Source organism: Giraffa tippelskirchi, chromosome 10 (genome assembly GCF_054371585.1).
Source record: "Giraffa tippelskirchi isolate mGirTip1 chromosome 10, T2T-mGirTip1v1.2.pri, whole genome shotgun sequence".
Lineage (NCBI taxonomy): Eukaryota > Metazoa > Chordata > Mammalia > Artiodactyla > Giraffidae > Giraffa > Giraffa tippelskirchi.
Genome location: NC_137284.1, coordinates 134,436,174 through 134,448,369, shown reverse-complemented (window position 1 = coordinate 134,448,369; position 12,196 = coordinate 134,436,174). Strand labels below are relative to the sequence as shown.

The following is a 12,196-nucleotide window of genomic DNA, read 5'->3' as shown; positions in this document are numbered from 1 at the left end:
GCTTGTGTGCTTGTGTGTGCGTGTCTGTGTGTGTGTGTGTGATTACACAGCACCAAGATAAATTTTGTTCTCTCAATAATTGTTTCTCCTCTTCTTCTTTATAAAACAAATTTAAACTTTTATTTATTCTCTTTGTATAAACATTCTATTTATTATATTTTGTATCTATTCAAATAGATGGGGCTTCCCAGGTGGCTCTAGTGGTAAAGAACCTGCCTGCCAATGCAGGAGACATAAGAGACACAAGTTTGATCCCTGGGTCAGGAAGATCCCCTGGAAAAGGAAATAGTAACCCACTTCAGTATTCTTGCTTGGGAAATCCCACGGACAGAGGAGCCTGGTGGCTACAGTTGCATTGGGCTCCATGGGGTTGCAAAGAGTTGGACGTAATTGAGCATGCATGCACACATTCAAATGGATAGCATTAAAATCATAATAATTAAATGTATCTCCATTACTCTTACTCTCGGTTCTGCCCATGCTGTTGAAAAATGATAAAGGGCTAAAAGGCAGCATGGAAGCAGGAGTCTATGGAGGGAAACATAGAGAAAAAAAAGAAACCTGTAAAGGAGGAACCTATAAACACTCAGCAAGCAGATGCTTTATACTCATTTGCAAATGTCACAGTCAAAAATGTAGCACCATTGTTTGAGAGAATTTTTTATTATGTTTCTATAAATAATACTTATGGAGAATAATTGAAAACTAAAGTCTACATTTTATTTAATAATACTCTACCTTAAAGCATCTACCTTAAGAAATATCTACCAGGCTTTAATAGAAAGTTTATTTACTGATCCAAATATTAAATGTCATGTATATTTAATTATAGATACTCATTATAAACTTATTATCAGTTCTGCCTTCTTTAGAAGATCTTGAGCTTCCTCACACTTGTTTTTCCCTATGCTTAGAAAATCTGATAGTTTATTTGTTGGTAGATGTTTTACTACTCCCTGAAGCTGATTTCCACCAATAAGTCCAAGGTTAAGGATTCAGACCTCACAAGTGAACCAGCCCAGTTCTGCATCCATCATCTTTGCCCTTTGGTTTGACTCTTCATTTCACGAACATGTGTCCTGGACAAAAAGGGACAAAAGGGAGACAGCAAATGGATCAGAGCAAACCTGTCTCCATCTCCATGAATGAAAACACAATGTAATGTCTCTGACCTGTCGGTAGGTTAGCAAGCCTACGATTTCTACCTGACAAGAGAGACACAACACTCAGGATGGTGATTTTTTTCCAGAATAAAACTAGACTATGACTCTGAATTGTTTCCCACAAATATAAAAACCATTTCCTTATGAACAAACATTTCAGGCCTATATTTGTGTGTGTGTGTTCCTTGTTAAAAAGGCCAATTCTCAGAGAGCAGTACTATTATGTCTTTATCATGTGAGGAATGGAGGAAAATCCATGGAGAATAGAAGAAAGGTTTAGGCTTCCCTGATAGTTGGTAAAGAATCTGCCTGCCATGCAGGAGACCCTGGTTCGATTCCTGGGTCAGAAGAAGGAATAAGGCTATGCAGTCCAGTATTCTTGAGCTTCCCTTGTGGCTCAGTTGGTAAAGAATTACCTGCAATGCAGGAGACCTGGTTTTGATCCCTGGGTTGGGAAGATCCCCTGGAGAAGGAAAAGGCTACCCACTCAAGTATTCTGGCCTGCAGAATTCCATGGATTGTATAGTCCATAGGGTCACAAAGAGTTGGACATGACTGAGTGAATTTCACTTTCATATTCCAGGTACCAATACTTTATATACACTGTCTCCTTAAAATCTTTAAGTCTGTGGGTGTTTATAACTAGTGGGAGTGCCTTACTCTCAGTTGTACATTTCTTAAGTTGGGGAGGGATGTAGAGCTGAGCCCAGAGTTTCCATGTCCTGATGCTACATGAAAGACCGCAAAAGAGACACAGATGTAAAGAACAGACTTTTGGACTACGTGGGAGAAGGCAAGGGTGGGACGATATGAGAGAACAGCACTGAAACAAGAATATTGCCATATGTGAAATAGATCACCAGTGCAAGTTCATTGTATGAAGCAGGGCACTCAAAGCTGGTGCTCTGGGACAACCTGGAGGGATGGGGTTGGGGGGGGAGGTGAGAGCGGGGTTCAGGATGGTGGGACACATGTGCACCCATGGCTGATTCATGTCAATGATTAGCAAAAATCACCACAATATTGTAAAGTAATCAGCCTCCAATAAATAAATTAAAAAAAAATGTGGAGAACACTGACTTTGAGTTGTCTTATTTACAGTTTAAAAGAGCATCTTGGGACTTCCCTGATGGTACAGTGGCTAAGACCACGATCCCAATGCAGGGACCTGGATTCAAACTCTGGTCAAGGAACTAGATCCCACATGGTGCAACTAAAGACTCCACATGCCCAACTAAGACCTGATGCAGCCAAATAACTGAATAAACTTTTTTTTAAATAAAGAGATCATCATGTTTATATATACAATAGTTTCTGTCCTAGCCTAGGTATTGATCTGAAGAAAATGGGGCCCTCACATTTTCATATATTTTCTAGCTTTAGAGTCTGATGTCATTTTCCTGTTGAAATTGCATAAGTTATTTCCTTAAAGGGACTTATTTATGTATTTATTTAATTTTTGGTTGCACTAGGTCTTTGTTGCTGTGCGCAGGCTTTCTCTAGTTGCAGTGAGTGGGGACTACTCTTCATTGCGGCGCACAGGCTTCTCATCGTAGTGGCTTCTTTTGTTGCGGAGCTCGGGCTCCAGGCACGCAGGCTTGAGTAGTTGCAGCAGATGGGTTCAGTAGTTGTGGCACATGGGTTTAGTTGCTCCATGTCATGTTCAATCCTCTCAGACCAGGGATTGAATGTGTGTTCCCTGAATTGGCAGGTGGATTCTTTTTTTTTTTTTTGGCAGGTGGATTCTTATCCACTGTGCCACTAGGGAAGTCCCCATGGGTTATTTCCTTTAAAAGTCAAATTCAAGAGTAAGAATGCCTTAAAGAATACAGAAAATTCATGTATTCAGGCAATATTCTAGGTGTCATTTATAGCAGTGAATAAAATGTGTCAGCGTCCCTGGACTCATGGAATTTTTATTCCAGTTAAGGGGAAAAGACAATATATAATTAGTAAAATATATAGAATTTTATGCTAGAAAATGTTAGATACTGACAAGTGAAATAAAGCTGGGAAACTAAAAGCTGGTGAAGGGGTGAGGGTTACAATCTTTAACTTCATGTTTAGGAAAGGATTCACTGAGAAAGAACAGTTCAGAAAGGAACACTTCCTGAAGGAAGTAAGGAGCAGTCATCGAATTTTAAAGGCTCAAAGCAGAAGCGTACTTGACATGTTTTAAGATTAGTCAAGAGGCCAGAATGGTGGGGTGAGAATGAATGAGGGAAAGAGTAAGGGTGATCAATTCAGAGGCCCTTGTAGGCCATTGTGGGGACACTATCAATGAGGAATCATTGTAGAGTTTTGAGAGTAAGGCTGACCTAATCTGATTTGTGAATGATGGGATTATTCTAGCTGTTGTGTTGAAAATCAGTCAGGTGATCAGAAAGAAGAGAACAAGAGCAGAAGAGATGTACAGAGGTCAATAGGACATCTTTTTGTAAAAATAAATAATTTATTATTTATTTACTTATTTTTGGTTGTGCTGGGTCTTTGCTGCTGTGCACACGCTTTCTCTAGTTGCGGTCAGTGGGAGCTACTCTTCATTGCGGTGCACAGGCTTCTCATTGCAGTGGCTTCTCTTGTTGTGGAGCATGGGCTCTGGGCATGTGGGCTCAGTAGATGCAGCTTACAGGCTCAGTTGCTCTGCAGCATGTGGACTCTTCCTGGATCAGGGATCAAACTTATGTCCCTTGCACTGGCAAGTGGATTCTTCTCCACTGAATCATCAGGAAAGTCCATCAACAGGACCATCTATACTGAAAATCCAAATGAGAGATGATCCTGGCTAGGACCAATGCAGTACAAGAGGGGTAAGTAGGAAAGTATTCTGTACAGATCCTGAAAGTGGAATCAACAGGATTCAGTCATAGTGAGAGGAGAAACATAAGAGAGGAGTCAAGAACAACTGGTGAGATGGAATTACGATGAGGAAACCACTGGAAGAAGTAGTTTAGGAGTGATGATGGGATGAAGATGCTTGTTTGTCTTGTATCATATGTCAGATATACAAGGCGGGGGGGGGGGGGTGCTACCCAGAAAGGTAGCTGAGCTTCCTAGGAGGATCCTGGAATTCAGTTCAGTTCAGTCATTCAGTCGTGCCTGACTCTGCGACCCCAGGGACAGCAGCATGCCAGGCTTCCCTGTCCATCACCAACTCCTGGAGCTTGCTAAAACTCATGTCCATTGAGTTGGTGATGCCATCCAACCATCTCATTCTCTGTCACCCCTTCTCCTCCTGCCTTAAATTGGTCAGCATTTAAATAGTTTTTAAGGCAGGGCTACTTGCATAACTTGTGTGGTCCAGTGAAAAATGGAAATGGCAGGCGTCCTCATTCAAAAATTATTTAAGATCTCAAAACAGTGACAGAAGAATATTAAACCAATTATGATGTCTTTCCCAGGTGGCACCAGTGGTAAAGAACCAGGCTGCCAGTGCAGGAGATATAAGAGACATGGGTTTGATCCCTGGGTTGGGGAGATGCCCGGAGAAGAGAATGGCAATCCACTACAGCCTTCTTGCCTGGAGAATCCCATGGACAGAGGAACCTGGTGGGCTACATTCTATGGGGTCACAAAGAGTCAGACACAACTGAAGTGACTTAACATGATGTCTTTCCTAGAGAAGGAATCTGAGTACAGACAGTACACCTGGAAAGCTGGTCCTGTAGACAGACAGACAGACAGACAGACAGAGATAAATATCCAAGGACTGAGGTCTGGGAGGCATGCATGCTCAATCGTGTCTGACTCTGCGATCCCATGGACTAATACCCACCAGGCTCCTCTGTCCATGGATTTTTCCCTCAAGAATACTGGAGTGGGTTACCATTTCCTCCTCCAGGGGGTCTTCCCCTCCCAGGGATTGAACCTGTTGTCTTCGGCATTAGCAGGCATATTTATTACCACTGAGCCACCTGGGAAACACCGAGGGCTGTGACACCTCAAGGTAATTACGTTAGTTATGTTAGAGAGAATAAGGAGGATCTCTCAGAACTGACTTAGAAGGAGATGCCAGCAAGGTATTTGAACTACATGAAGCAGAAACAATGGTCAAATGATTAATATGGACTTGGGATGGTTCATCAGTACTGAGGGTCAGCCCAAAGAACTGGGTCATTGCCCTGGTGTCTGCTGTGTCCAGTTGTTGAGAGAGTTTTGACTAGCTTGGACTGTTGCATGCTAGGTTGATTTGAGGCTTTTATCACCCACAAGACAACTCCAGAGTTTCTCTGTAAACTTCTCTATCTTTAAAAAGAATTGTTTTGATCACTTCTAGTAATTAATGAGGTTATTTTAGTCCACTGACCAAAGCCCTTCTGAAAAGCAGAAGAAAAATCACTTATGAATACAGGTGTCACTTTAGTGGACACACAGATGAGGGAGTAGATAACAGGGGTAGAGAAAGGCAGGCTTTAAACATAAACGTAGCTTTCTCACTGGTCAGACTGTGGGTGAGGCAGCCAAATAGGACCTGGCTGGCTGGCAGAAAGGGAGATGAAACCATCCAGGGCAAGACAGAAATATTGAGGAATAAATAATCCGTTTCTTATCAAATGGCACAAACCCATTTGGGGTGTTAGATTTCGTAATAGGTTACCTTAGTTACTTAGAAGTTGAAAACTCACCAGCTTGGATATCTGTAGAGTTCTGTGTGCAGGCAGCTAGTTGAAAGGGAAACACTGACCTGTCTCCTGAAGTAATATAATCTCTTCCCTCCTTACTCTTGCTGTAGTCTTCAGTGATTCCAGGTCATGACCTACATTGAGTAGACCCTGAATGTGCACACGACTCCTGCAGAAAATGAAGAAGAATCTGTAATAGGTCCCAGAAAAGATGTCATGTTAATATGCTCTATTGTGCCATCTCCTCCCTGACTTAGCTAGACATCATTTAAATCTGTTTCAGTGCATCTGACTGCTTCAGTTTCAAAATGTCCAGGGGTCATAGAGGCAGAGGGGAGTGACAGGCTATCAGTGGACATAATAGAAAAGACACTCCCCTTCCTCCAAGTACTAGTATCTTGGAGAGATAGGGGGCAGAAGGTGGGGCATAAAAGAAGGATGGAAAGAAGAAGGTTACATTAACATATCCAGTACCACTGTCAGCATTTCTCAATGGATTTATGTTGGTTATAGGGAGTTAAATATAGTTCCCTCCTAATATAGTTAGGATATTCTGGTGAGCTGTAACTTTGGTATAGAAAGCCAGTACACTATTCTACTCCCTTTCAGCAAATAGGAGTTGACTTTGAGGCAAAATTTTGTCCTGCCTACTCTGAAGTACTATTACAGAAGCACTTTCCTTTTTATCATATAGTCGGAGCAGGGCTGTCAGCTCTTCATTAAACTGTCTATTCTGGATAACTGACTCATAGACCACTCTCTTCTATATTCCTGGAAGTAAGCTTTGGTGGCAGCCTTTTAGATTCAAAGTTGTATGGCAAATAATCTTTGTTGAGCTATTACTCTTTTGTGCCTTTGAGTCATTTTATAAAAATTATGTCATTTCACCTGTAATCTTTCTATGAAAAAGTACTATTTTTCTCCATTTTGGTGGCTCAATAATAAAGAATCTGCCTGCCAAGCAGGAGACATGAGTTCAGTCTTTGGATCGGGAAGATTCCCTGGAGAAGGAAATGGAAACCCATTCTAGTATTCTCACCTGGAAAATCCCATGGACAGAGGAGCCTGGCGGGCAAGAGTCAGACACTACTTAGCGACTAAACTACTAGCATGCCATTCTACCTATAATCCTTCTATGAGAAAAGTGTTAATTTCCTCCATTTCATAGGCAAAAAATTAAAGGTCAAGGAGGAAAACAAAAATCTCACAACTGTTCAGTTGCCAAAGACGTTTTATTGTCACCTGGTGGGTAGACTAGGGAAATTTTACCACCCACAAGGCAACTGTAGAGTTTCTCTGTAAACCTCTATATCTTAAAAAAAATTATAAATCATAAGCGCTGGTGCTGGAATTCAATTTTTGGTCTGCTTTATCATGTTCCTTCCTTACATGACTCAAATAATTAGACTATTCAACAGGTATAAAAGAAATCCAGGAGATTTTTGGATACATCAATCCTTTAATGTAGTCTTTCCATTTCTTCTGAAATATAGGAGATACTAAAAGTCCTATCATCCATGATGCTAACATGTTAGTGTCTCTAGAATGACAGTAGGTGGTGGCATTTTATTTCTTTGCTTATTTTGCTTTCACTGAGGTTATAATATATATGCATTTTCATTTTATTACATATTCAAAGATGAAGTTCAAAAACTCAGTCTACTCACAGTCCAAAATCCTGTTAACAAAGACCTGGCCATCATAAGGTTTTAGATTTTAGGGTATGATTTTGGTATAAATGCTTTTTATGTGGTAAACTCACATTAAAATTTTCATAAGCTGTTGTAAGAGAGCACGTAAGTAAGGTCAGCATTATGGTGTAATTTGGAAGCATAGTGACTAACGGAGAGTTTGAAACACTAAGCATAGTACTATTTGGCCTAATTCTATGTTTACTACATCTTCTACTGAGTTGGTTTACTGAAAGGACAGACTACAGTAATACATTTAATGTGGAAGCTAGCATTCCAGAATCTACTTCATGCTTCATATTTGGCAAAATAAAATTAACTATATATTACAGAAATTATTCTGAAAAAGGGAAGAAATTTATCGGGTATATTTATGGTAGCAGATAAAATTTAAAAGACTTTCAAACTAGAAAGGTGTTTATGAATTGTTTGGTCTAGTATTATATGTTTTAAAAAGACCAGCAGATTAAGACATAAAAAGAATCCAAGTAATCAATATGGTGGGCTTCCCTGGTGGCTTAGTGGTAACAAACCCACCAGCCAACACAGGAGACACAGGTTTGATCCCTGGGTGGTGAAGATCCTCTGGAGGAGGAAATAGCAACCCACCCCAGTATTCTTGCCTGGAAAACCCCATGCACGGAGGAGGCTCGCAGACTGCAGTACATGGTGGGGTGGGGGGCAGGCGTCCCCAAAACGTTGGACACAACTTAGCAACTGAGCAGGAGCATAATCAATGTGGATGTCCCTATCATTTCATGGCTGTTTGATCTCTAGAGGTATTTATGTTTCGTTCTTGTTTCTTTTTAAAGTTAAATTAACTTGGCTGGGTCCAACTTGGATAAAACTGATGGTTACCTATTTGAGAGACTGAAATATTTATGTCTGTAGTTTGCATTTGGCTCTATTTTTTCTTTATATCGTTTCTGTGCAGCCCATTTTCTGCATAGCATTTCTGAAGCAATACTAGCAGGAGAATAAGTAGGAATCCAAAGAGGATTAACCAATGCAAGAGAAGCTTATGAGTATTCATAAATTGCCTAAAAGTAGGTGGCATATCTTAGGGAGGTTTATGTGGTTTAAAGGCACATTGTCACATTTTAACAAGACCTTCTTAATTGTAGTAGATCTTTAGTTCTCTCAAATATAATATGGGTTTTCACTTGTTGGAAGGTAGCCTAGTCAAAGCAATGGTTTGTCCAGTAGTCATGTATGGATGTGAGAGTTGGACTATAAAGGAAGTTGAGCACCGAAGAATTGATGCTTTTGAACTGTGGTGTTGGATAAGACTCTTGAGGGTCCCTTGGACCACAAGGAGATCAAACCAATCAATCCTAAAGGAAATCAGTCCTGGATATTCATTGGAAGGACTAATGCTGAAGCTGAAGCTCCAATATTTTGGCCACCTGAGAACTGACTCATTGGACAAGACCCTGATGCTGGGAAAGATTGAGGGCAGGAGGAGCAGGGGACGACAGAGGATGAGATGGTTGGATGGCATCACTGACTCAATGGACATGAGTTTGAGTAAGCTCTGGGAGTTGGTGATGGAGAGGGAAGCCTGGCGTGCTGCAGTCTATGGGGTCACAGAGTCGGACATGACTGAGCGACTGAACTGAACTGAGCCTGAGAGGTCATGACATTTAGTAATTTATCACTTTGCTGAGGGATGTATTTTCATGATGCCTCTATTGAGGCTGGCCACCCACTCCAGTATTCTTACCTGCAGAATCCCACTGACAGAGGAGCCTGCTGGGCTACAGTCCATGGGGTCACAAGGAGTAGGACACGACTAAAGTGACTTCACATGCCTATATAATCTAGGTTCACATCTCATTATTTTGTGTTTCTCACTTAAAATGTCATCAATCCTGATGTCCATTTGACAGAGTGGAAAGTTATAGAAAACATATTTTATATTATTTGTATAAATCAAGGGGTTCTTGAAGATCTTCATATACTTGAAAATAATGAGTGGTATCTAAGTAATTATTGTTGTTTAGTTGCTAAGTCATGTCTTGACTCTTTGTGACCCCGTGGACTGTAGCCCATCAGGCTCCTCTGTCCATGGGATTCTCTAGGCAAGAATACTGGAGTGGCTTGCCATTTCCTTCTCCAAGTAATTATTATGTAATTACATTATGTATATAATTATTATGTAATTTCTTATAATTATTACATAATTATTGTGTGATTATTATGTAATTTCTGTATTATGAGTGGTATATAAGTAATTATTATGTAATTTTTAGAGATATATAAGGAAAAATGTGGATTACAGATCCTAAGGAAGTTTATACTCTAGTTGTATATTTTATATGAATTATTACAAAGTTTACATAAATGACTATAATTATATAGTTACACATTAGCAAGTGCTCCAGTGTATTTATTTTTCAATGTATTAGTGCTTAGAAGTAAAATAAGGACAATATAATTAAGATTTACCATGGAAGACTTCCTGGAGCAGGTGAACTTGGAAACAAGCCAATCCTAAATATCCCTACTTGATGGGTGTTCCCACACTCATGATAGGGTTTTAAGCAAAGAGCAGCCTTAGTGGTATATAAACTGAACAGTAAACTCAGTAATCCATGGGATATGATTTCTCAGACAAGGACCGCCTATTTAGTGGTGCCTGAAGTTCACTTCACAGGTTGGACAGTGTCTTATCTCAAGGCTTTGTCATCTGTTAATAGAAACAGTGTCCCCTAGAAAAAGGCAGCTATAGGCTGACTCAAGTATTTATCCTTGAAGGTATATATATTTTGAGACTTTATTAAAAAGGACACAATTTGTTTGGGTCCTGGGGATTACCAGATGCAATCTGACAACTTTATGTTTTCATAGGTATCATTATGCATGAACAGATATTAATGAAGATCATGTAGATAATAAAGGGAACTCTTCATAATCTTAAAACATGGCTACTTTGTAGCCTCAGTATTCCAACTTATTTGGGAAAAGTTACCTTTTGAGCTCAGGAAATGAAAAATGTTAGTAAATCAAAAGTTTTTATTTTTAAAGATGTGATATATTCATATGATGGAATATTACTGACTCTCAATAAAAAAGGAAATCTTGACATTTCTGGCAACATGGATGAACCTGGAGGACATTATACTAAGGGAAATTACCCAGATGCTGAAAGACAAATGCCACATGATTTCACTCACATGTGGAACCTAAAATTGTTGTTCAGTTGCTCGGTTGTGTCCAATGCTTGGCGACCCCATGGACTGCAGCACACCAAGCTTCTCTGTCCTTCACTATCTCCTGGTGTTTGTTCAAACTTATGTCCACTGAGTCTATGATGCCATCCATCATCTCATCCTCTGTTGCCCCCCTTTCCTCCTGCCCTCAATCTTTCCCAGCATCAGGGTCTTTTCAAATGAGTTGCCTCTAAAATAGCCTAAATATTTTAAATATTTAAAAAATATTTTAAATAGGCAGACGCATAGAAGCAGAGAGCAGAACGGTGGTTACCAAGGCATGGGGAAGGGGGACTGGGGAGATACTGTTCAAAATGTATGAACTTCCAGTTATGCAAGATGAATATGTGACTATAGTAAAATTACTGAATTGCATACACTTGAAATTTGCTAAGAAATTTGCTTAAACATTCTCACCAAAAAGTAAAATAAAATAAAAAGAATGAGTAAGAGACTTCCCTGGTGATCCAGTGGTTACGAATCTGACTTTCAATGCAGGGGATATGGGTTTGATCCCTGGTTATGGAACTAATATCCCACATGTTGTTGGCAACCACAGTCATGTACTACAGTGAAGAGCCTCAGAGCTGCAACTAAGACCTGATGTAGCCAAATTAAAAAAAAAAAAAAAAAAGAATGAAGGTAACTGTGATGGATACATTAATTAACTTGATTGAGATGATTTCATAATATGTTCAGCAAAATATCAAGTTCTATACTTAAAAATATAGAATTTCTATTTTCTGATTATACTTCAATAATACTGGGAAAGAGAAAAGAAGATTAAAATACTATCATGTCTGTTTTCATAACAAAATGAAAAAGCCAAAAGCAATGATTTTATGCTTAACTTTTTCAGCTCATTAACCTCTACATTGCAGGAAGAAAAATCTTCCAGAGGACCTTCTCTTTGTAAGCACCAGAGCAGTCAATTTCAGTGAAATAAGGATAAAAAATGAACACACAGGGAGAATTCTCAAAATGCAGATGTCAGGACACATCCCCAAAGGGCATATTTCAACCCTGGAAGGAGGAAGTCTTTCGTTATTTTCTAAAAGCACCCACATTTATTTTGATCTGATGCTGTCATCTAGAACCCCCTCAGAATTATCCTTGAGTGGGAGAGGCTGTTAAAAAAAATCAAGCCCTTATGGCATGCTTGTGATTTATCAGGTTTGGAAGCTCGACTTAAGTCATTATGTGTAGATGCAAACACTAGCATTATTCAAGCAATGGTGTGAAATAGTGATGTTATGGACTATTTCACTCTCACTCTATTTCTGCTGTATATAATTTACCTTCTAGGTTAAGTTTAAAGGATAACGTTTGACCCTGGGATACTCCTCTGAAGAAGGTTTTTGTGACATAAAGTGTTAGTCTTTTGCTAGACTAGTTTTGTTCCCTTCCTTATATATGGTTAATTACAATCTGAACAGGAAATTAAGCTCCATCAGCCTACTTGTTTTTTGGTCTGTTTTAAGGAATTGGGCTTTATCAATAATACAACT

The 12,196-nt window shown here is 39.6% G+C and overlaps 1 protein-coding gene across 3 annotated transcripts in view; it reads left to right on the top strand.

The window, feature by feature from the left end:
• GRM8 (glutamate metabotropic receptor 8) overlaps positions 1 to 12,196 on the top strand; it is an 877,877-nt gene that overhangs the window by 858,402 nt on the left and 7,279 nt on the right. The gene's annotated exons all lie outside the window — the stretch shown is intronic.